This window comes from Microtus oregoni, unplaced genomic scaffold (assembly GCF_018167655.1).
Source record: "Microtus oregoni isolate MIOR12 unplaced genomic scaffold, Mior012 000029F_ref0000214, whole genome shotgun sequence".
Lineage (NCBI taxonomy): Eukaryota > Metazoa > Chordata > Mammalia > Rodentia > Cricetidae > Microtus > Microtus oregoni.
This window is the reverse complement of record NW_024543088.1, coordinates 5,923,519-5,947,459: the sequence shown is the minus strand read 5'-3', so window position 1 is coordinate 5,947,459 and position 23,941 is coordinate 5,923,519. Positions and strand designations below refer to the sequence as shown.

Sequence of the window (23,941 nt, the reverse complement as noted above, 5' to 3'; positions counted from 1 at the left end):
GAATAGAAGACCCTGACATTAACCCACAAACCTATGAACACCTGATTCTCGATAAAGGAGCTAAAAGTATACAATGGAAAAAAAGAGAGCATCTTCAACAAATTGTGCTGGCAAAACTGGATGTCAACCTGTAGAAGAATGAAAATAGATCCATATCTATCACCATGCACAAAACTCAAGTCCAAATGGATTAAAGACCTCAATATCAGTGTGAACACACTGAACCTGATAGAAGAGAAAGTGGGAAGTACTCTACAACACATGGGCACAGGAGATCACTTCTTACGTACAACCCAAGCAGCACAGACATTAAGGACCTCATTGAATAAATGGGACCTCCTGAGACTGAGAAGCTTCTGTAAAGCAAAGGACACTGTCACTAAGACACAACGGCAACCAACTGACTGGGAGAAGATCTTCACCAACCCCGCAACTGACAAAGGTCTGATCTCCAAAATATATAAAGATCTCAAGAAACTAGACTGTAAAAGGCTAACCAACCCAATTATAAAATGGGGCATTGAGCTGAACAGAGAATTCTCGACAGAAGAACTTCAAATGGCCAAAAGACACTTAAGGTCATGCTCAACTTCCTTAGCGATCAGGGAAATGCAAATCAAGACAACCTTAAGATACCATCTTACACCAGTCAGAATGGCTAAAATAAAAAACACCAATGAGAGCCTTTCCTGGATAGGTTGTGGAAAAGTGGGTACACTCATCCACTGCTGGTGGGAATGCAAACTTGTGCAACCACTTTGGAAAGCAGTATGGCGGTTTCTCAGGAAATTCGGGATCAACTTACCCCTGGACCCAGCAATACCACTCTTAGGAATATACCCAAGAGAGGCCTTATCATACAACAAAAGTATATGCTCAACTATGTTCATGGCAGCATTGTTTATAATAGCCAGAACCTGTAAACAACCTAGATGCCCTTCAATGGAAGAATGGATGAAGAAAGTATGGAATATATACATATTAGAGTACTACTCAGCAGTAAAAAACAAGGGCTTCTTGAATTTTGCATGCAAATGGATGGAAATAGAAAACACTATCCTGAGTGAGGTAAGCCAGACACAAAAGAGGAGCATGGGATGTACTCACTCATATTTGCTTTCTAGTCATAAACAAAGGACATTGAGCCTATAATTAGTGATCCTAGAGAAGCTAAATAAGGAGAACCCAAAGAAAAACATATAGGCATCCTCCTGAATATTAACCTTCATCAGGTGATGAAAGGAGACAGTGAAAGAGACCCACATTGGAGCACCGGACAGAAATCTCAAGGTCCAAATCAGGAGCAGCAGGAGAGAGAGCATGAGCAAGGAACTCAGGACTGCGAGGGGTGCACCCACACACTGAGACAATGGGGATGTTCTATTGGAAACTCATCAAGGCCAGCTGGCCTGGGTCTGAAAAAGCCTGGGATAAAACCAGACTCTCTGAACATAGCGGACAATGAGGACTACTGAGAACTCAAGAACAATGGCAATGGGTTTCTGATCCTACTGCACGTACTGGCTTTGTGGGAGCCTAGGCAGTTTGGATGCTCAACTTACTAGACCTGGATGGAGGGGTGGTCCTTGGACTTCCCACAGGGCAGGGAACCCTGATTGTTCTTCGGGCTGAGGGGGGGAGGATGAAATTGGGGGAGGGGGAGGGAAATGGGAGGTGGTGGTGGGGAAGAGACAGAAATCTTTAATAAATAAATAAATATATATATATATAGTTACTGATTCATAATACGCAGAAAGAGTTATTTTACATATTGAAACTGCTGAATTTATACCTGATGATACAGAACTAAACTCATTGTTTATCCAGGTTCAAGATTTGATCAGGAACAGGTTTTGCCCTATGTACATAACACACATCCGATCCCATACGGGTCTACCAGGTCCTCTAGCACAAGGTAATGAAGAAATTGATCAGTTATTGATTGGTAGTGTGCTACAAGCCTCTGAATTTCATAAAAACATCATGTTAATAGCAAAGGTTTGAAGAAAGAGTTTTCTATTACATGGCAACAAGCTAAGGAGATTGTAAAGAAATGCCCTACTTGCTCTTCCTATAACCAAACGCCACTGCCTTCAGGGGCTAATCCAAAGGGCACCCAAAGGAATGAAATCTGGCAGATGGATGTGTTCCACTTTGCAGAATTTGGCAAATAAAAATATGTTCATCACACCATTGACACTTATTCAGGCTTTCAGTGGGCAACTGCTTTAAGATCAGAAAAAGCTGATTCAGTAACCACTCATTTATTAGAAGTCATGGCTATCATGGGTATACCTACACAAATAAAGACAGATAATGGTCCTGATTATGTCTCTAGGAAAATGAAACGGTTTTTTTGATTATTACAATATCAAGCATGTTACAGGTATACCATACAATCCTACAGGTCAAGCAGTCATAGAAAGATCAAATCGAACTATAAAGGATATGTTGAACAAACAGAAAGGGGTGGAAAACACCCCCAGAAATAGGTTACATAATGCCTAGTTAACCTTGAATTTTCTCAACACTAATGAGAAGGGAACAACGGCTGCAGAAAGACATTGAATAATGGAAAAGTCTACTGAACTAAATCAACCAGTTTATTTCAAGGATGTGCTGACCTCACAATGGAAGCCAGGAGATGTGCTGCGTTGGGGAAGGGGTTTTGCTCTTATCTCCACAGGTGAGGAAAAATTGTGGATACCATCAAAATTAATAAAGGTTCGGTTTGAAGAAGAGAAGCCACTTGGAAAAGATAAATAACAATTCATTCACAAGGATGGCGAGCATACTGATGGTAAGATATACAGATAGGTTGGGGGCAGGGTTCTTTTCTTATCTCTACAGGAAAATACTCATCTTCAAATGAATTAAAGGACCCTGAATATTTAATTACTGATGGATGGACACATTTTGTAAGTATTAATTTATATATATATATATATATATGTGTGTGTGTGTGTGTGTGTGTGTGTGTGTGTGTGTGTCTTATTAAACATTTCTTTTTTTTAATTTATTTATTTATTAAAGATTTCTGTCTCTTCCCAGCCACCGCCTCCCATTTCCCTCCCCCTCCCCCAATTAAGTACCCCCCCAGCCCGAAAAGCAATCAGGGTTCCCTATCCTGTGGGAAGTCCAAGGAACCCCCCACCTCCATCCAGGTCTAGTAAGTTGAGCATCCAAACTGCCTAGGCTCCCACAAAGCCAGTACGTGCAGTAGGATCAGAAACCCATTGCCATTGTTCTTGAGTTCTCAGTAGTCCTCATTGTCCGCTATGTTCAGAGAGTCCGGTTTTATCCCAGGCTTTTCCAGACCCAGGCCAGCTGGTCTTGGTGAGTTCCCAGTAGAACATCCCCATTGTCTCAGTGTGTGGGTGCACCGCTCACGGTCCTGAGTTCCTTGCTCGTGCTCTCTCTCCTTCTGCTCCTGATTTGGACCTTGAGAATTCAGTCCTGTGCTCCAATGTGGTTCTCTGTCTCTGTCTCCTTTCATCGCTTGCTGAAGGTTAATATTCAGGAGGATGCCTCTATGTTTTTCTTTGGGTTCTCCTTATTTAGCTTCTCTAGGATCACTAATTATAGGCTCAATGTCCTTGGTTTATGGCTAGAAACCAAATATGAGTGAGTACATCCCATGTTCCTCTTTTTGTGTCTGGCTTACCTCACTCAGGATAGTGTTTTCTATTTCCATCCATTTGCATGCAAAATTCAAGAAGTCCTTGTTTCTTACTGCTGAGTAATACTCTAATATGTATATATTCCATACTTTCTTCATCCATTCTTCCATTGAAGGGCATCTAGGTTGTTTCCAGGTTCTGGCTATCACAAACAATGCTGCTATGAACATAGTTGAGCATATACTTTTGTTGTATGATAAGGCCTCTCTTGGGTATATTCCCAAGAGTGGTATTGCTGGGTCCAGGGGTAAGTTGATCCCGAATTTCCTGAGAAACCGCCATACTGCTTTCCATAGTGGTTGCACAAGTTTGCATTCCCACCAGCAATGGATGAGTGTACCCCTTTCTCCACAACCTCTCCAACAAAGGCTATCATTGGTGTTTTTGATTTTCGCCATTCTGACAGGTGTAAGATGGTATCTTAAAGTTGTCTTGATTTGCATTTCCCTGATCGATAAGGAAGTTGAGCATGACCTTAAGTGTCTTTTGGCCATTTGAAGTTCTTCTGTTGAGAATTCTCTGTTCAGCTCAATGCCCCATTTTATAATTGGGTTGGTTAGCTTTTTACGGTCTAGTTTCTTGAGTTCTTTATATATTTTGGAGATCAGACCTTTGTCAGTTGCGGGGTTGGTGAAGATCTTCTCCCAGTTAGTGGGTTGCCTTTGTGTCTTAGTGACAGTGTCCTTTGCTTTACAGAAGCTTCTCAGTCTCAGGAGGTCCCATTTATTCAATGAGGTCCTTAATGTCTGTGCTGCTGGGGTTCTATGTAAGAAGTGGTCTCCTGTGCCCATGTGTTGTAGAGTACTTCCCACTTTCTCTTCTATCAGGTTCAGTGTGTTCACACTGATATTGAGGTCTTTAATCCATTTGGACTTGAGTTTTGTGCATGGTGATAGATATGGATCTATTTTCATTCTTCTACAGGTTGACATCCAGTTTTGCCAGCACAATTTGTTGAAGATGCTCTCTTTTTTCCATTGTATACTTTTAGCTCCTTTATCGAGAATCAGGTGTTCATAGGTTTGTGGGTTAATGTCAGGGTCTTCTATTCGATTCCATTGGTCGACTTCTCTGTTTTTATGCCAATACCAAGCTGTTTTCAATACTGTAGCTCTGTAGTAGAGTTTGAAGTCAGGGATGGTAATGCCTCCAGACGCTCCTTTGTTGTATAAGATTGTTTTGGCTATCCTGGGTTTTTTGTTTTTCCATATAAAGTTGATTATTGTCTTCTCCAGATCTGTGAAGAATTTTGATGGGATTTTGATGGGGATTGCATTGAATCTATAGATTGCTTTTGGTAGAATTGCCATTTTTACTATGTTGATCCTCCCAATCCAGGAGCAAGGGAGATCTTTCCATTTTCTGGAGTCCTCTTCAATTTCTTTCTTCAAAGACTTAAAGTTCTTGTCAAATAGATCTTTCACATCCTTGGTCAGAGTTACCCAAGATATTTTATGCTATTTGTGGCTATCGTGAAAGGTGATGCTTCTCTAATTTCCCTCTCTGTTTCCTTATCCTTAGTGTATAGGAAGGCCACTGATTTTTTGGAGTTGATCTTGTATCCTGCCACATTACTAAAGGTGTTTATCAGCTGTAGGAGTTCTTTGGTAGAGTTTTTGGGGTCGCTTATGTATACTATCATATCATCTGCAAATAACGAGAGCTTAACTTCTTCTTTTCCGATACGAATCCCCTTGATCCCTTTATGTTGTCTTATTGCTATTGCTAGAACTTCAAGCACTATACTGAAGAGGTATGGAGAGAGTGGACATCCTTGTCATGTTCCTGATTTTAGTGGGATGGCTTTGAGTTTTTCTCCATTTAATTTAATGTTAGCTGACGGCTTGCTGTAAATAGCTTTTATTATATTTAGGTATGACCCTTGTATCCCTAATCTCTCCAAGACTTTTATCATAAAGGGGTGTTGAATTTTGTCAAATGCTTTTTCAGCATCTAATGAAATGATCATATGGTTTTTTTCTTTCAGTTGATTTATATGCTGGATTACATTGATAGATTTGTGTATGTTGAACCAGCCCTGCATCTCTGGGATGAAGCCTACTTGATCATAATGGATAATTTTTCTAATGTGTTCTTGGATTCGGTTTGCCAGTATTTTATTGAGAATTTTTGCGTCGATATTCATGAGTGAGATAGGCCTGTAATTTTCTTTCTTGGTTGGGTCTTTGTGTGGTTTTGGTATCAGGGTAACTGTAGCTTCATAAAAGGAATTTGGCAATGACTCTTCTGTTTCTATATTGTGAAATACATTAAGGAGTATAGGTATTAGCTCTTCTTGGAAGTTCTGGTAGAATTCTGCATTGAAACCATCTGGTCCTGGGCTTTTTTTGGAAGGTAGATTTTTGATAACGGTTTCTAGTTCTTCGCGACTAACAGGTCTATTTACATTGTTCACCTGGTTTTGGTTTAGCTTTGGTATGTGGCACTTATCTAAAAACATATCCATTTCTTTTGCATTTTCTAGTTTTGCGGCATACAGGCTTTTGTAGTAAGATCTAATGAGTCTCTGAATTTCCTCTGTATCTGTGGTTATGTCCCCCTTTTCATTTCTGATCTTATTTATTTGCGTGTTCTCTCTCTGTCGTTTAATTAGTTTGGATAGGGGTTTGTCGATCTTGTTGATTTTCTCCAAGAACCAACTTTTTGTTTCATTGATTCTTTGGACTGTTTTCTGTGTTTCTATTTTGTTGATTTCAGCCCTCAGTTTGATTATTTCCAGTCTTCTGCTCCTCCTGGGCGTGTCTGCTTCTTTTTTTTTCTAAAGCTTTTAGGTGTGCTGTTAAGTCTCTGATGTATACTTTCTCTGTTTTCTTTAAGTGGGCACTTAGTGCTATGAACTTTCCTCTTAGCACTGCTTTCATAGTGTCCCATAGGTTTGAGTATGTTGTTTCTCTATTTTCATTGAATTCAAGGAAGACTTTTATTTCTTTCTTGATTTCTTCCTTAACCCAGGTGTGGTTCAGTAGTTGACTGTTCAGTTTCCATGAGTTTGTCGGCTTTCTGGAGGTAGGATTGTTGTTGAATTCTAACTTTAATCCGTGGTGATCTGATAAGATGCAGGTGGACACTGATATTTTTTTGTATCTGTGGAGGTTTCCTTTGTTTCCGAGGATGTGGTCAATTTTCGAGAAGGTTCCATGGGCTGCAGAGAAGAAGGTATATTCTTTCCTATTTGGGTGGAATGTTCTATAGATGTCTGTTAAGTCCATTTGCTTCATTACCTCCAGTAGTTCTCTTACTTCTCTATTAGGTTTCTGTCTGCTTGACCTGTCCATTGCTGAGAGATGTGCATTGAAGTCTCCTACTACTAGTGTGTGTGGTTTGATATCTGCCTTGAATTTTAGTAATATTTCTTTTACATAAGTGGGTGCTTTTATATTAGGGGCGTAAATATTCAGGATTGAGACATCATCCTGACAAATTGTTCCTGTTATGAGTATAAAGTGTCCATCTCGATCTCTTCTGATTGATTTTAGTTTGAAGTCAGTTTTGTTAGAAATTAATATGGCCACACCTGCTTTTTTCTTAGGACCATTTGCTTGAAAGACCTTTTCCCAACCCTTTACTCTGAGTAGATGCCTGTCTTTGTGGTTGAGATGTGTTTCTTGCAAACAGCAGAATGTTGGATCCTGTTTTCGTATCCAATCTCTTAGCCTGTGCCTTTTTATAGGTGAATTGAGACCATTAATATTAAGTGATATTAATGACCAGTGGTTGTTCATGCCAGATATTCTTGTTGTTTTTGGAAGTAGAATTTGTGTGTCTCCCTTCTTTGAGTTGTGCTTGTAAAGGGTCGCTAGATACCTGAGTTATTGTAGGCAGTGTTGGCAATGTTGGATTCCTTGGGTTGCGATTTTCCTTCTATTACTTTCTGTAGGGCTGGATTCGTGGCTACGTATTGTTTAAATTTGTTCTTATCCTGGAATGTCTTGGTTTCTCCATTTATAGTGAATGAAAGCTTGGCTGGGTATAGTAGTCTGGGCTTGCATCCATGGTCTCTTAGCTTCTGCAGTACTTCTATCCAGGACCTTCTGGCTTTCATTGTTTCCACCGAGAAATCAGGTGTAAGTCTGATCGGTTTACCTTTATACGTTACTTGGCCTTTTTCCTTTGCAGCTCTTAGTATTCTTTCTTTAACCTGTATATTTTGTGTTTTGATTATTATATGGCGAGGGGATGTTTTCCTTTGATCCAGTCTGTTTGGTGTTCTGTATGCTTCTTGAATATTCAAAGAAATATCTTTCTTTAAGTTGGGAAAGTTTTCTTGCATAATTTTGTTCAAAATATTTTCTGGGCCTTTGAGCTGTGACTCTTCTCCTTCTTCTATTCCTATTATTCTTAGATTTGGTCTTTTTATTGTGTCCCATAATTCCTGAATGTTTTGTGATGAGAATTTGTTGGCTTTGCCGTTTTCTTTGATCAGAGCATTTATTTTCTCTATGGTGTCCTCAGAATCTGAGATTCTTTCTTCTATTTCTTGTATTCTATTGATTATGCTTGTTTCTGTAGGCTGTGCTCGTTGACCTAGATTGTCCATATCCAGCTGGTCCTCAGTTTGTGTTTTCTTCCTTGCTTCCATTTCAGTTTTCAATTCTTGAACTGTTTCCATTACCTGTTTGATTGTTCTTTCTTGGTTTCCCAGGGTATTATGTACGTATTTACTCATTTCTTCAAATTTTTGGTTATACTTCTCATCCATTTCTATAAGGGCATTTTTCACATGTTGTTTAAGGGACTCTACTGCTTTCAAAAAGTCAATTTTTTCCACTTCTTCTGTGTTAGGGTGTTGGAGACCTTCTGTTGTAAGATCATTGTGTTCTGGTGTTTTCATGTTGTTTTTCAGATTATTGAGTGAATTCTTTCCTTGACGCCTGCCCATCTCCTCCTATCAATGCTATCTAAGGGGTCTGTTAAAACTGATTCAGGTTTCCCTGCTGGCCAGGGGCTCCTCTTACAAAATGCCCTTGCTCTGTTTCCTGGTTCCTGCCGGGGGACCAAGATCCCTCTCACCCCTCAGAAGGGTCTTCAGGAATAGGATCCAGCTCCTCCTTTGCCAGGGACCTCCCCAACCAAATGCCTACCTCTTTGGTTTAATTGTAGTGGGGCGATCTGTTCTCCGTGTTTCGTGTTTCGCGTGGTCCCTGCAGCCTGCTTCTGCTGCTGGGATGGTTCCCGCCACCAGCAGCCTGTGTCCTCTGCTGCCGCTCAGGTCCCAGCCGGTTCCAGCCTGTCCCAGTTGGTCCCCGACGGCTGCGCTGGGCGTCCTCCGGCCGCCTTCCGCCGCCCGGTGTTCCCGCCGCCTTCCGCCGCCCGGTGTTCCGGCCGCCTTCCGCTGCCCGGCCCGGTGTTCCCGCCGCCTTCCGCCACCCGGCCCGGTGTTCCGGCCGCCTTCCACCCTATTAAACATTTCTTTATAAATATGTAGAGCTGGTTTTGAAGTTGGACTCTGGCTCAGTCCCTCTCCAATTCCAAGCCTGTTAGTAAGAGAAAAACCCAGAGTTTCTGGAGGTTCTGTCTCATGTCAAGAGCCATGATATGGGACAGAAAGAAATATGAGTTTAGAAAACATCTTTGCTTTTCTTCATATCTATCATATTTTTCATTGAATATATCTATCATGCCTTTCATTGAATATATATATATATATGTATGTCTATATATGTCTATATGATTAATGTTCAAATTTTTCACAATGAACAATGAGTTTTTCCTGAAGTGACATTTGAAGTTTCCAGGAAGAAGATGGGGTCCCACAACAACAACTCTACCTGGTTGATATGACGTCATGATACTGATAACGCTACTACAAGACCTGTTTGGGGTACCAGCTGCACAAGACGATCCCAACTTGGTTAGCTGAAATGGTGCACATCTTGTACAACATTCTGGCCAGACCTCCACAAAATACTCAGAGACTATTTGCAATTTAAAAGACATTGAACTTGAAATTTAACCATCATTTTGCTTTCACAGGATCCCCCAGAAAGAACGTCGCCCCCATGACAGCTGGAAGTAATTCTAGAGGACGACGTCCCCTTTCCATGTTAAGTTTGCCCCTGGGTTTAGGGACACCATTTAGGGGTTGGGAGCTTGGGGGAGGAATTTTATAAGCTCAGGGATCATTTTGAAAAAAAAAAGATGGGATGATGGGATAATAGATTTATAATTGTGAGTTACTGTCTTTAGACAAATATATTGGTATCGATTCTTGTATATTGATACCAAAGTTAAATTATATTGACTATTGTATGCATGCATGTTTCTACCTGTTTAAAACATTTTTTATGTATTGACATATATTGTATTGATATATATATATTGTATATATTTACCATATTGCAGTGTACATTTCTACCTCTGATTAAGATACTTATATAATGTTTGTGTATTGATATATATTTACCATATTGCAATGTATATTTGTACAGTGTTTATATTTGGAGGTCATTATCCTCATTTGTTACAGAGTTGCTTATTGTCTTAGTCTTTATTAGATAGATATTGAGAATTATATAGATTAATAGTCATCTAAATTTGTCATTTATAATTAGACTAATCAGGTTCTTTAGATATATAGAGATTATACTCAGTATAGATAGATAATCTTCAACCTCTTCAAAGAGCTGTAGAAAATGGCCTTTAATCTAACTCAGAGTTTCATGATAGTGAGATGCAATTGCTCCTGGCAGCACCACTCTATTCCCCGAGAGAATGTTGAGCACCAAAGACACTCCACCTGGCGCCTTTCTATTTGGCAGAACTGGCCTTTGGGCAAAGAAATGCCCATACCTCAACCACTGACAGAGATACAGAGCATGCATCAATGGATAAAACAGGACTGTCATATCCTGCCAAGACAGGGTAAGATAGTTTTGAAAAGTTCCTTACCTTTAATAATGGTATGTCAGTTATGCTAGGCCTTAGCCAAAGTTGGTTGACTCAACATTGCAAACGAGACTTTGGGTGATTGCCCAGGTAGTCAGTTGTCTCTGTCAATTGTTGCACATTTTGGATATATCTCATTTGTTAAGTAATATTTATTCCCTTCTCAGATCTTTGACGGAGTTGAAGATTATATAATTGTAGTTACTCTCTACATTATTTAGACTCCTTGAGATAGAATGTTTAGCAAAACTTTTGTCCTCAATATTGTTTGTTATATTTATTATTTGTTATTATTGTATATAGTTGTATTTGGTTAAGTTCTGTCTTATTTAGACAAAAAGGGGAAATGTAGTGATACATCCCGCCCCTTAGGGGGCGTGTTCGCCTCGGGCTAATGTTTACCTAAAAATCTGGCGAGCATGCTCACTGCACTTTACTTCTGCTTTCCTGGTCTCCATGGGAACGGTGGTTCTGTAAGTCTATTTCTCCATTAAAGCTGTATATATATTTTTACAATCTGTCTGCATTCGTTTACGCGATTACAATTCTGCAGTAAATAACTCCTAGACCTGCACTTATGCAAGCAACCCCAATTAAAATCATGATTCACAAGACAACAGGATGACATGAATAGAGGAGGAAGACTTGATGGGGACAAGCAGGGATTCAACAAGTGTGCAAGGGAGAAGTGACAGGAGGCGAAAATGACAAAAATACATTATACATATATGCAATTGTCAAAGAATAAAAAAATAACCAAAATACTCTTTACATACATGCTATTGTCAAAGAATAAAAGCAAATGGGGGAATACATGTCTAAACTCTTAAAGTCTCTTCAAGATAATGCTGGGTTCCATCTCTCAAAAGCATGTGTCAGTTAGACTGAAGGAAAGCAGGTTCCTGCCTCACACTTAAGTTGGTCATTTGTTACTTGATGAAGGAGGATTAAAACACTGTATTTAAATTCTCATTTTTTTCTTTTTTATATTTATTTATTTATTATGTATACAATATTCTGTCTGCATGTATGTCTGCAGGCCAGAGGAGGGCATCAGACCTCATTACAGACGTTTGTGAGCCACCAAGTGGTTGCCGGGAATTGAACTCAGGACCTTTGGAAGAGCAGGCAATGCTATTAACCACTGAGCCATCTCTCCAGCCCCAATTCTCATTTTTTTCTTCCCATCTCTCTTCCCCTGACCTTTTCCCCTTTCTGTCATTCTCTTCACAGAATGCAAATGGATACTAAATCCAATTTAGATTATCTTTTCATAAGAGACACTATAGTATATACAGCCCAGCACAGTTCAAAGTGGGTTCCAACTACTGGAATTCTAGTACCTTTCAGGGCGGAATTCTTCAGGCTCTGGCCAATACTGTGGGTTACGGTGAAGAAAAAAAAATTGGTATTATCACTACTGACCCCTTGGGAATAAACACAACATCCATTTCCACATCTTGTTTACAGACTCTCTCAAGTCTGTCAGAAATTGGGTATAATCTGAGGGTTTCACTCAGCACCATGTCTAGGTACTCCATCTCCATCACTTTATCATAGCTGGGAGGTGCCCGGGAAGAAAGAAAAAGGTTTGTTCTGAGATTTTAGATTACCTTTCAATTGATCTGTATTGTACTGTTGACTTCTCAGTAGTCCAAAGTTGAGCTGAGCACTGCAAAGGTCATAGGCACTTATAATACATTTTAAAAGACTTTAAAATTGTTTTATTTTATGAGTGTAGCTGTTTTGCCTACATATGTGTATGTGTGCCCAATAAGCACGATGTCCACAGAAGTCAGGAGAGGGCATCAGATCCCTTGTGACTGACATTATATACAGGCGAGGGTTGCCACTTGGGTACTGGGAATCAAACCTAGATGGATTTTCTGAAAGAGCAGCCAACGCTCTTAACCATTGAGCTAGCTATCCAGTCTCTTACAGAATGGTTAGAATAATGATCACTTAGGCTTTAAAGATATCTCAATTTATGAATTGTCTAGTATGCAATCCTGAGTTCAGATACATATCATTCATAAAACTATACATAGTGGCTCACATCTATAATCCCAGCAGGGCGGGGGAAGGGGCAGAGACAGGGCATGCCTGGTGATACTTATCCAGACTGCCTAACCAATTTGATGATCTCCAGATTCGGTGAGAATACCTGTGTCAAAAACCATGTGGAGAGTGATTTAGAAAAATATCCAGTGCAGGTCTATGATCTATATGTGTGATCATATATAAACATATACACATACACACACACACACACACACACACACCAATTTTTGTGATAAGAAGCTGCATCTTTTCCCCCTCTATTCCAAGCAGAGTCCATTCACCTTATTGGGCAGAGCCACATCGATCTCCTCCTGCAGTTTCTTCTGGATATCAGGCTGAGTGGCCAGTAAATACAGGGCAAAGGCAAGGGTGCTGCTGGTGGTTTTGTAGCCACCAAAAATAAAGATAATTGACTGGGCCATGATTTCTACATCAGACAGAACTGAAAGTAAGAAAACATTTCAGGAAAGTCAGGTCAGGGTGTACAACACAGAAGAGATAGGAGATAATCAAACAAGGCTCCTGTTTTGCTAGAGAGAAACATGGAGCAGTCCCTCAGTCACTCTGGGACCGTTATCACTTTGACATTCATGTGACAGTTAGAGTAGGAAAAGTTTGCTTCAGTCAGGATTCTCCCAAGGTTTATGCTATGTTCCTCCTCAGTGGGCAGTTTCAAGACATGTAGCATATTCTGTTTTTTAAGATTTATTTTTATCTTTTATTTACATATATATGTGTCTGTCTGGGATTTTTGGTTGACTTTCAACTGAGTGTGGTACTCTTGAGTTGTCAGTAGATGCAAAGTTGACTTAGCATAACAAAGGACCTAGGCACTTACAACACATTTTAATGTTTTAAAATTGTTTTAGTTTATGAAATGGAGTGAATGTGAGAGAAAAACAGCTTACAGAACTGTTGGTGAAGTTACCAGACATTGTTATTGGTTTCATGCAACTCCCTTCAATGAAAACTTGGAGTATGGAAGCCAGTTTGAGAACCTAATGAGCTCATGTGAGAAAGGAGCCTATACATCCTAGAAAGGAGTCAAGATTTGCTCTTTATGTAATTTGATCTCAAATGCTCTGCATCCACTGCAGAGTGAGGAATCACAGAAAGGTCCACTTGAATTTGAACAGGAAAGTAAAAAGGAAAACATCCATGCTAGCAAGTGTCAGTCAGCGGAGGAGAATGTTTCCTCACAGGAAGACAGGAATGTTGTTTCAGAGAAAGAAGAAAGTGAGGAGGGTCAAGGTTACGGAGATGAGACACTGAAAGTAACAATTAATAAATGGGACCTTTTGAAACTGAGAAGCTTCTGTAAGGCAAAGGACATGGCCAAAAAGACAAAATGGTAGCCTATAAAATGGGGAAAGATCTTCACCAACCCCACATTGGACAGAGGACTGATTTCCAAAATTCATAAAGAACTCAAAAAACTAGATATCAAAATACTAAGTAATCTAATTGAAAACTGGTGTGTGGATCTAAAGATAACATTCCCAACAGAAGAATCTAAAATGACTGAAAGACACTTCAGGATTTTTTTAACATTCTTAGTTATCACATAAAAGCAAATCAAAATAACTCAGAGATACCATCTTACCCCTGTCAGAAGAGCTAAGATCACAAATCGGTTGACAGCTTATACTGGAGAGGATGTAAGTGGAAACTCCTCCATTGCTGGTAAGAATGCAAACTCATGCAGCCACTTTTGAAATCAGTATGGCAGCTTTTTAGAAAATTCAGCATCAACTTACCTCAAGACCTTACCATACCACCCTTAGTCATATACCCAATGGATGCACAATCATACCATAAGGGTATTTGCTCCACTATGTTCATAGCAGCATTATTCATAATAGCCAGGCCCTGGAAACACCCTAGAAGCCCCTCAACTGAAGAGGGATAAAGAAAATGTGGTAATTTACACAATGAACTACTCAGCAGTAAAAAGCAATGACATCTTGAAATTTGCAAACATATGGATGAACTAGAAAAAAGCATCTTGAGTTGGTTAACCCAGACACAGAAAGACAAACACGGTATATAGTAACTTATAAGTGGATATTAGACATAAAGCAAAGGATAAATGAGTTACATTCCTCAGCCCAGAGAAGAAACTGATAAAATATTAATAGAAATTATTTTATAATCCTCAGGTTTTCATAAAACATCATGTTACTAGTAAAGTTCTAAAGTAAAAATTTCTATTACTTGGTGATAAGCTAAAGAAAGTATAAAAAATTATCCTACTTGTTTTTGGTATAGTTCAATTCCTTTACCTGTAAGAAGTAATCCTAAGGATAATCAAAGAAATGAAATTTGGAAAATGTATATATTTCACATAACAGAATTTGTAAAAAATAAAATATATACATCATACTATTGATACATACTCAGGATTTCAATGAGTATCTGCCTAAGTTCTGAGAGGGCTGATTCTGTAATTACTCCTTTATTAGAAACAATGGCTATAAAGGGAAAAGCAATGCAAGTTAAACATAAGCACCTGCTTACATTTTCAGTAAAATAAACCATTTGTGTAATTATAACCAAACACAATATGGGGATAGCACATAAACCTGGACAAACAATTGTTGGAAGCTCTAATCACACTTTAAAAGAGATGTCATTTAGATGCCACTTCTGAAGGTCTTTATTTTTAGAGCAAGGCCAATGCTTTGGATGCCAGTGAGTGGCTGACACCATTGCAAGACACCTATGATGATTCCAGTCCAGAAACTCTCTGAAAGAATATTAAGAAGAACTCATAGGATGATTGGATTGATGGTTGCTGTGGTATGGAAATTATTGTATTGACTGTAACTGTTGTCATGCCTGGACTAGCATGAGGTAATTCAGACTGCTGAATTGATTAAAGTGTGGCATAAACATGCTGCAGAACTTTGGACTTAGCAAAATAAAATAGATACCAAGGTAGTCAATGAAATAGATGCTTTGAGACAAGTTGTAATTCCTTTTTTCCTTGTAGAGCAGGCTGGCCTCGAACTCACAGAGATCTGCCTGCCTCTGTCTCCTAAGTGCTGGGATTAAAGGCATATGCCACCACTGCCCTGCTCATTTTGGTTTTTAAATACATTGAATCTCTAAATTCAGTTCAACAAGACAGTACAAAATGTTATACACTTCTATCAAAAGTCTTGGCAGCAGATGGTGATGGTGCATGCCTGTAATTCCAGAACTCAGGAGTCAGAGGCAGGTGGATCTCTGTGAGTCTGAGATCAGTTTGGTCTACAGAGTGACTTCCAGGACAGCCAGGACTGTTACACAGAGAACCCAGTCTCAAAAACATAACAAAACAAAATAACAAAAACACGAAGTCCAGAGTCCATGGAACATCAAAGCCTTTCAAAAAGCCACAATATACAATGTTCTCAAGATAATTAGTCCTGTGAATCATGGCACTTCAAGACACATGGCATCACCTTTACAACAGTGGGGCCATTACTACAATTCTGGGCTGGCGTTGTCCTGCACAAGCAGAGTACATCCCACTAAAAAGAGTCAACTCCATGGGACTTTCCAGAATACTCACCCCCCCACAGTTTTCCATATTTTTTATAGCACATAGCATCAAATTTCCATATACCCTGGAATGAAAAATAGCATGACATCCATTATTGTCCTGTATGTGCCAACCCTTCTGTAGCCAGGAACCAAACCCTCAAAACCCATGAAATGAAGTTAACTGTTTCTGACAGAGAAAGTGCTTCAGTAAATTTTACTGGCACTAGCAAGATGACTCAGTGGAGAAGGCGGAGTGACAGTGCAGGACACCTGACCCCTTGCTGTGGACTCTGCATGCACAGCCATAGTCATACACATGTGCACAGCAGCAGATACACACAAAATAATAATAATCTTAATCTTAATAAGAATAATGAAATTAATTTTGCAGAATTTACAATCAAAACATAGAATGTCTACAAGAAAATCTGAGCTGATGGCAGTGTGAGCTTTGCCCCTCGCCCTCTGAACGTGAGCTTGGGAATGTCTGCTGTGGACTGACCGTAGGCCAGGTGTCAAAGCAGGTTCATCACAAATGATCCGCATAGACTAAAATGTGGCACATGACATGCCTATTACTGAAGTTTCTAACTTCAGTTGTTTTGTTGAATCTTCCTTTTTCCAGTGTTTTTGCCTTTAATATCTTTATTTTTTTTTAATTTTTTTATTAAGAAAAGAAGAAAAAAAACATAAACAAAAAACAAGTTTCCACCTCCTCCCAGCCTCCCATTTCCCTCCCCCTCCTCCCACCCTTCTCCCCCTCCTCCCACCCTTCTACCCCTCCCCCCACTCCTCTCCCCCTCCCTCTCCAGTCCACAGAGCAGTCCGGGTTCCCTGCCCTGTGGTAAGTCCTAGGTCCTCCCCCCTCCGTCCATATCTAGGAAGGTGAACATCCAAACTGGCTAGGCTTCCACAAAGCCAGCACATTAAGTAGGATCAAAACCCCGTGCCATTGTCCTTGGCGTCTCATCAGCCCTCATTGTTCGCCATGTTCAGAGAGTCCGGTTTTATCCCATGCTTTTTCGGTCACAGTCCAGCTGGCCTTGGTGAGCTCCCAGTAGATCAGCTCCACTGTCTCAGTGGGTGGGTGCACGCCTCGTGGTCCCGACTTCTTTGCTCATGTTCTCCCTCCTTCTGCTCCTCATTGGGACCTTGGGAGCTCAGTCCAGTGCTCCAGTGTGGGTCTCTGTCTCTGTCTCCATCCATCACCAGATGAAGGTTCTATGATGATATGCAAGATATTCGTCAGTATTGCTCTAGGATAGGGTCATTTCAGGTTCCCAATCCTCAGCTGCCCAAGGAACTAACTGGGAACCTCATCTTGGGCACTTGGGAGCCCCTCTAGGGTCAAATCTCTTGCTCACCCTAAAGTGGTTCCCTTAACTAAGAATTGTGGTTCCGTGCTCCCCTATCCACCTTTCCTTTATCCCAATTCTCCTGATTCCCCAAGTCCCCCCTCCTTCCCTTCTACCTTTTCTCTCCCCATCTCCCCTTACCCCCATCCCACCCCACCCCCAAGATCCTAATTTTCTCACCGGCAATTTGGTCTACTTCCCTTAGCCAAGAGGATAACTATATGAACTGAACAGAGAATTCTCAGCAGAGGAAGTTCAAATGGCCACTGAACTGAATAATATCTTTAAATGAAAATACAAAGTACATTGTGCAGTCCACTATGTGAGGTAACTGACAGCCACCATCCTGTCTCAGGTTACACACTTGCTGCTCACACTCTTTCACAGGCTGCTGCCTTTAAAGGAAGAGATGGTAGGTCCACGTCCATGTTAAATCACTTGCTGGCATGTCTAAATCCCTGGATCCCATTCTCAGCACCACAAAACAGAAACAGTACAGAAAAGCTGTCTTTAGGGCTGGAGATGTGACGTCGCAGTTATGAGCACTTGTTGATCTTCCCGAGGGTACAAGTTCTGTCCACAGAACTCACACCCAACACATCACAACCATCTGTTTCTCTGGCACCAGGGAATCCTATGCCCTGTGTTGGCCTCTGTATGTACTGCACTTATGTGCATAAACCCACATGGATATATATAAAATCTTCTTTCTAAAAGAAACAATCACTAACCTGGACCCTAGTTCTTACAAAAGAGACAAAAGCAAAATACGCTAAACTCAAGAACCACCACCATCCTGGTCTAGGAAGGTGAACATCCAAACTGGCTAGGCTCCCACAAAGCCAGAACATGAATTTTATTTAGTTCATACAGTTGATGTCCTAGAAGCTGGAAACCCCCTCGAGATTTTCTTCAAATAAATACAGAAGTGCCTTCCTGGAACCTGCCCTGCGTAAGAAAGAAACTTCTTTTACTGCTCACAAAGTCTGAGCTCCTGAATATCAAGATTAAATGGGTTGGAGATCTTTGCATTTCACCAAAGACAAACTTGAGGCTCAATAATCTGACATCAGGGCCAGTGAGATGGCTCCGATGAGAAGGCACTAGCCACCAACCCTGACAACCTGAGATTCATCCCTAGGACTCATATGGTGGAAAGAGAAAACTGACTCCCACAAATTGTCCCTTAACCTACAAATGCATGCTGTGGCGCATAGACACTCACCCCAAAATTAATAAGTATGAGGGAAGTTGACAATGGGGACTGTGGAAATGGTTCAGTGGGAAGAGCATACCATAAAAACCAGAGTTTGAATCCCCAATATCAGCATAAATGACAACCAGGGTTAAAGTCCTCCAGTATCCCCACTTGCAGGAGGCCAAGACAAGGGATCCCTGGAGCAACCTGGCCACCTAAACTAGTCAAGTCAGAGAGAACTGGGTTTGTGAGAGACCCTGCCTTAAAGTATAAAGTGAAGAGCAATCAAGAAGACATCCAGTGCCGACCTCTGGCCTCTACATGCACACCTATATGCATGCATAGGGACCTGCACACATATGGGCACTCATGCACATGTAAGTACAGGCATACACACCATAAACAAACATACAAACATTTGATAGTCTTAAGTTGGCAATAGAGCCCTAAAGAATCACTGAACATTCTCTAGTATCGTGAGAATACACAGTATGAGTACCTGAAATCACAGTATCATTTCCTATCAAGGAACATTTAACAAAACTAAACCATTTTTGTCCATCAGGAATCAACAATTACCTCGTAGTAATTCATCAGAGTTCCTAAAAATGGCAGAGGTTTGGGTCCAGGAATTCCCTGTTTCTTAAAAACATCATGGTTACGGGTCCCGTATCTATAGAGAGAAACAGAAAGTCTTGTGACCACAAGCAGAGAGGAGATAAACATGACCAAAGCCAAATCATGAAACATACCAACAACATGGCTGTCCCTTCAGTTCCCAGAGCTTAGGGGCGGGGTGAGGGGTCCAGTGTGCATGGCAGCCCATGTTTAGTATATGCTCCTACTGAGTTCTGGTGGCTCTAGGTGTAACCTGAAAGTCACTCAGGTCATACCAAGAGTAAATCTAATCCGAAACCCCCTTCACCTCAGCAAGAGGGAGTTGAAGGTGTGTATGTGTGCCCAGCAGATCTGCATAACATAAACATGAACTTTAATAGTTAGTGTCACTGGGGCTTTAGTACAGTGGTAGAGTGCTTGACTAGGACATATAGGCTCTGGTTAGAGACCTCTTTGCCATAAATAAAAATTCAAAATGAACACAATTATTTCATCTCAGGCCTTCAAGATGACTGCACAGGTAAAGGCGCTGGCTGCCGAAGTTGACAACCTTAGTCTAACCCTCAGGATCCACATAATAGGAAAGAAAAGACTCCTCAAAGTTTTCTTGTAACACAAACACACACACACAGACCCCCACACACACACACAGACACACACACACGTGTCTCATGTGCTGCCTCTATTCACAATAATTAAAAGCATGTGATTTCAAAGTTCTTTTATAAGCCGGGCGGTGGTGGCGCACGTCTTTAATCCCAGCACTCGGGAGGCAGAGGCAGGCGGATCTCTGTGAGTTCGAGACCAGCCTGGTCTACAAGAGCTAGTTCCAGGACAGGCTCCAAAACCACATAGAAACCTTGTCTCGAAAAATCAAAAAAAAAAAAACAAAAAACAAAAAACAAAAAAAAAAACAAAAAAAATCAAAGTTCTTTTATAAGAGTTAATTTTAACTTCTATTATCATTTTTTATAATTGTATTCTGGTGCCTGTGGAAGGCATTGGGTCCCCTGGGACTGTAGTTACAGATGATATGAGCCGTGTGGATAGCAGGATTCTAACCTGGGTCAAATAGAAGAACAATCAGTGCTCTTAACCACTGAGCCATCTCTCCAGACCCTGCTTTCCTTCTCACTTTTGACCTTGCACTCAATACCATAATACAAGTCTGAGTACAGCCCCAACCCAAGGACACGGTGGAAGAGGAACTTTGGTGGTTACTCACCGGTATAGGAGCATCAGGCTGATTACCAGGAGGACCCAAGTCCAGGGAGAGAATTGAAGTCAGGTCCATCGTTGCTTGTCTGTCAGCAATGTTACCCTCTGTGTTCTCCCTCCAGCTGTGTGATACCCTTTTTCAAGGCTTCTCTTCCACTAATGGTGCTGAAGTATGCCCAACCTGGGTTGTTTATACTCTGGGAAGATGCGGTCCAGGGTTGTGCATGGCCGGGACTTTGTTCTCCTGGATAGTTCATGAAGTTCATCACAGCCTGTGTTGATCTACTGTGAGTTAACATTCTGTGTGTAGTCAATACACAGTGTTGTCATTTCTGGAAGACCAAAGGTTATTTTTTTTAAATCAAAAATTCGAGCAAATTTATTGACATGAAATCCCCTTTCACCAAGGATGGCTTATGTCAAAAACACATGAAATAAAGTCAAAATTGTTCTATCTGTGTACAGATCTTTACAGAATGTCTTTCTCCTTCCCTGTAAGATACTTCATTATTTTTCAGAACTCAACTTACAAAAAAATTAGTCTCTTTGAATCTGTCCTCACCTGTGCCCCTAAGAAATAAAACCTCTTCTCCTGAGGTTTGTCTCCTTCACATGCATCTCCTTCCCTCCAGCCCAGCACTGAGGGTCTTCCTGTAGCACCCTTACTAGATTGTGAGAATATTCTGAGTAGCAGTGACCCAATATGTAATAGAGTGGTCATTCAGACCTGTCAACTTAAGTTGGGAGAGGTGCTGGGTTGAGCAGTTTCCAATTATGTGTTAAAATGTCTTTGATTAGTTTCTAGTAAACGTTAGGGGACCTTTTTTTTGAGTGACGAGAATGTTCTAAAACTTACTGCCTGTGTAGCTTGTTTAACCACATAGAACCACATGTAAAGCTTTGGAAATTACTCTGTGAATGGATAAATCATGCAGTGTATGAATATGCATGTATTCACATTTGATGAATTGCTTAAAGCTGATGCATTGCTTAAAATTTTTATTTTTATTTGAGACCACTGATATTTATTTGTGTAAGAAAAAGACAATCCAGGAGTCGTGGTAAGAATCATTTGGGAGAGTGACAGCTCAGCAGTTACAAAGCCCTGGCTCCATCCCCAGCTCCATGTAATTGGTGGTGCACTTCTGTAATCCCAGACTCAGGGAGTAGAGGCAGGGGGATCACAAGTTCAAAGAGGAAATTCAAAGCTACATAAGGAGTTTGATACTAGCCTGGGGGGCATGAGACCCTGTCTTGGGGAACAAAAACCACCAACAAAACCAAATTCTTCGACTCCTTCAATATAGCAAAATTCATTACCTGCTGCTCCATGCTAGTGGTCATTATGAGATGAGACAGACTTTACCACTTCCTGCTGAACTGTTTGTAATGATTGTTCTGTCTCTTTAAGAGACAAGCCAAGCCAACTCCCTTCCTGCTTGCAGCCTCAGAGCCCCATGTTCTCTTCTTCCTGTCCCCTCTCTTGGAGAGGCAGCCTCTCTCTCTCTCTCTCTCTCTCTCTCTCTCTCTCTCTCTCTCTTTCTCTCCCCCCTTTTTCCTTCCCCTCCATAATCCACCTAATAAATGTCTAACTTTACTCTGTATGGTATGTTTATCTGTCTCTCTCGCCCAACTGCCACAGTCACATGGAGACCTGCCACATGGTCTCTTGTGCCATCCCTGCTTGGGACCGGCTGCTTTTGGGACCCCAGCAGCTTTCAGAAAACCCATCTGCATGGTGTGCCTATCTGTCTGCCCCTTTCCCATCTCCACCCACATGGCTAGCCAGCTGCTGGGGATGTCCAGGGGACCAGCCACCCTTGTTTGTTGACCTGCCGCTGGTCTCGACCCTGCAGCAAGCTGCCAGGACCCACAACAAATCCATAATACTGTTGACACCTAACAGGTCCTGAGTGAGAGGGAGGCATTGTATGCATTTGTGTGTTAGCCCACTGGTGAGTGGTGAGTCCACAGGCTCTAATGGACAGTTAGTTCTAAACCCATGGTCACACAGATGGCACTAGTTAAAGCCTGTAGGACACAGAAGAAATCATGAATATGGGAAAGAGATTTGCAGGGAGGAAGTAAGATTGACCAGCATCCCTATCAGCATCTATCTACCATCTTTGGCTCCCTTTGGACCTTTAGAAGTTGATGCTTTGTCAGAGTAAATTACAGGGTAAGTCACTAAAATCCTGGGTAGACCAGTTCTGACAGCTGATGGTGACAGTGTATCCTGCCCTTGTGTCTTCTCACCCTAATCATCAGCTCCAATAATTTCCTCAATCATTTCAAATCTCTTAATCATAATCTCTCATAAAGCCTGAATCTCCTGCCCTGCAAATGTTTCTAGTGATTTCCCTATGGTATCAATTTTATGGTCCTTATTCTGCACCTGCGATTCCAAGGTCTTAATGTTTCCTTTCAAAGATAACATCTCCTCCTTGAAATGCTCCTGAATATTATGTAAATTGCCATTCTGGAGGTATATTCTGTCGGTTACCTTATCAAAACTCTGTGATAACTTCTGAATGTCAAATTCAACAGCCTGGACCCTCTCAGGTAAGTTCCTAGTACCCGTAGATATGGAGTCAATTTTGCCTATCATGGTATTAATCCTGTCAATTAATGCCATATACTTCCATAATGATATAATATGAAGAAGAAAACTGAAACCTAATAACCAGTAAATTGAGGTATCTCCATAGGCATGTAGGCCTCTTGTGATTTCTTCCATAGTGGCAGCAAAAACCATGGCAAAAGTCCCATAAGAAACAAAACCTGCCATTTTACCTGTTAACAAGCAGATGGCGCTGTTTCTTGTCCAGTTTGGAAATCAGGGCAGATTTTAAAACAGGATTTGTCATGACACTGTTGCATTGGTTCCAGTCGGGACTCAAGAACAATGGCAATGGGTTTTTGATCCTACTGCAAGTACTGACTTTGTGGGAGCCTAGGCAGTTTGGATGCTCACCTTACTAGACCTGGATGGAGGTGGGTGGTCCTTGGACTTCCCACAGGGCAGGGAACCCTGATTGCTCTTTGGGCTGACCAGGGAGGGGCACTTGATTGGGGGAGGGGGAGGGAAATGGGAGGCGGTGGCGGGGAAGAGACAGAAATCTTTAATAAATGAATAAATTAATTAATTAAAAAAGAAAAAAGAAATAATACGCAGACAGTGGGCTGTGGGTAAAGGTGCTTGCTGCTAAGCCTACCAACCTCAGTTCAGTCCCTTAAACTCACAAAGTGGAAGGGAAGAACTGACTACAGTAAATTCTCTGACCTCCACATGCTAATAAGTAAACAATAAAAAGAAAAAAGATACAAAGAAAAAAAAACAAAACAAAAAATCTGCCCTGATATTTATTTAAAAACTG

The 23,941-nt window shown here is 40.9% G+C and overlaps 1 protein-coding gene and 1 pseudogene across 1 annotated transcript in view; one reads left to right on the top strand and one right to left on the bottom strand.

The window, feature by feature from the left end:
- LOC121464640 overlaps positions 1 to 20,640 on the bottom strand; it is a 267,159-nt pseudogene extending 246,519 nt beyond the window's left edge.
- The window catches only part of LOC121464906 (cytochrome P450 3A11-like), a 138,465-nt gene that overhangs the window by 55,413 nt on the left and 59,111 nt on the right, over positions 1 to 23,941 (top strand). The gene's annotated exons all lie outside the window — the stretch shown is intronic.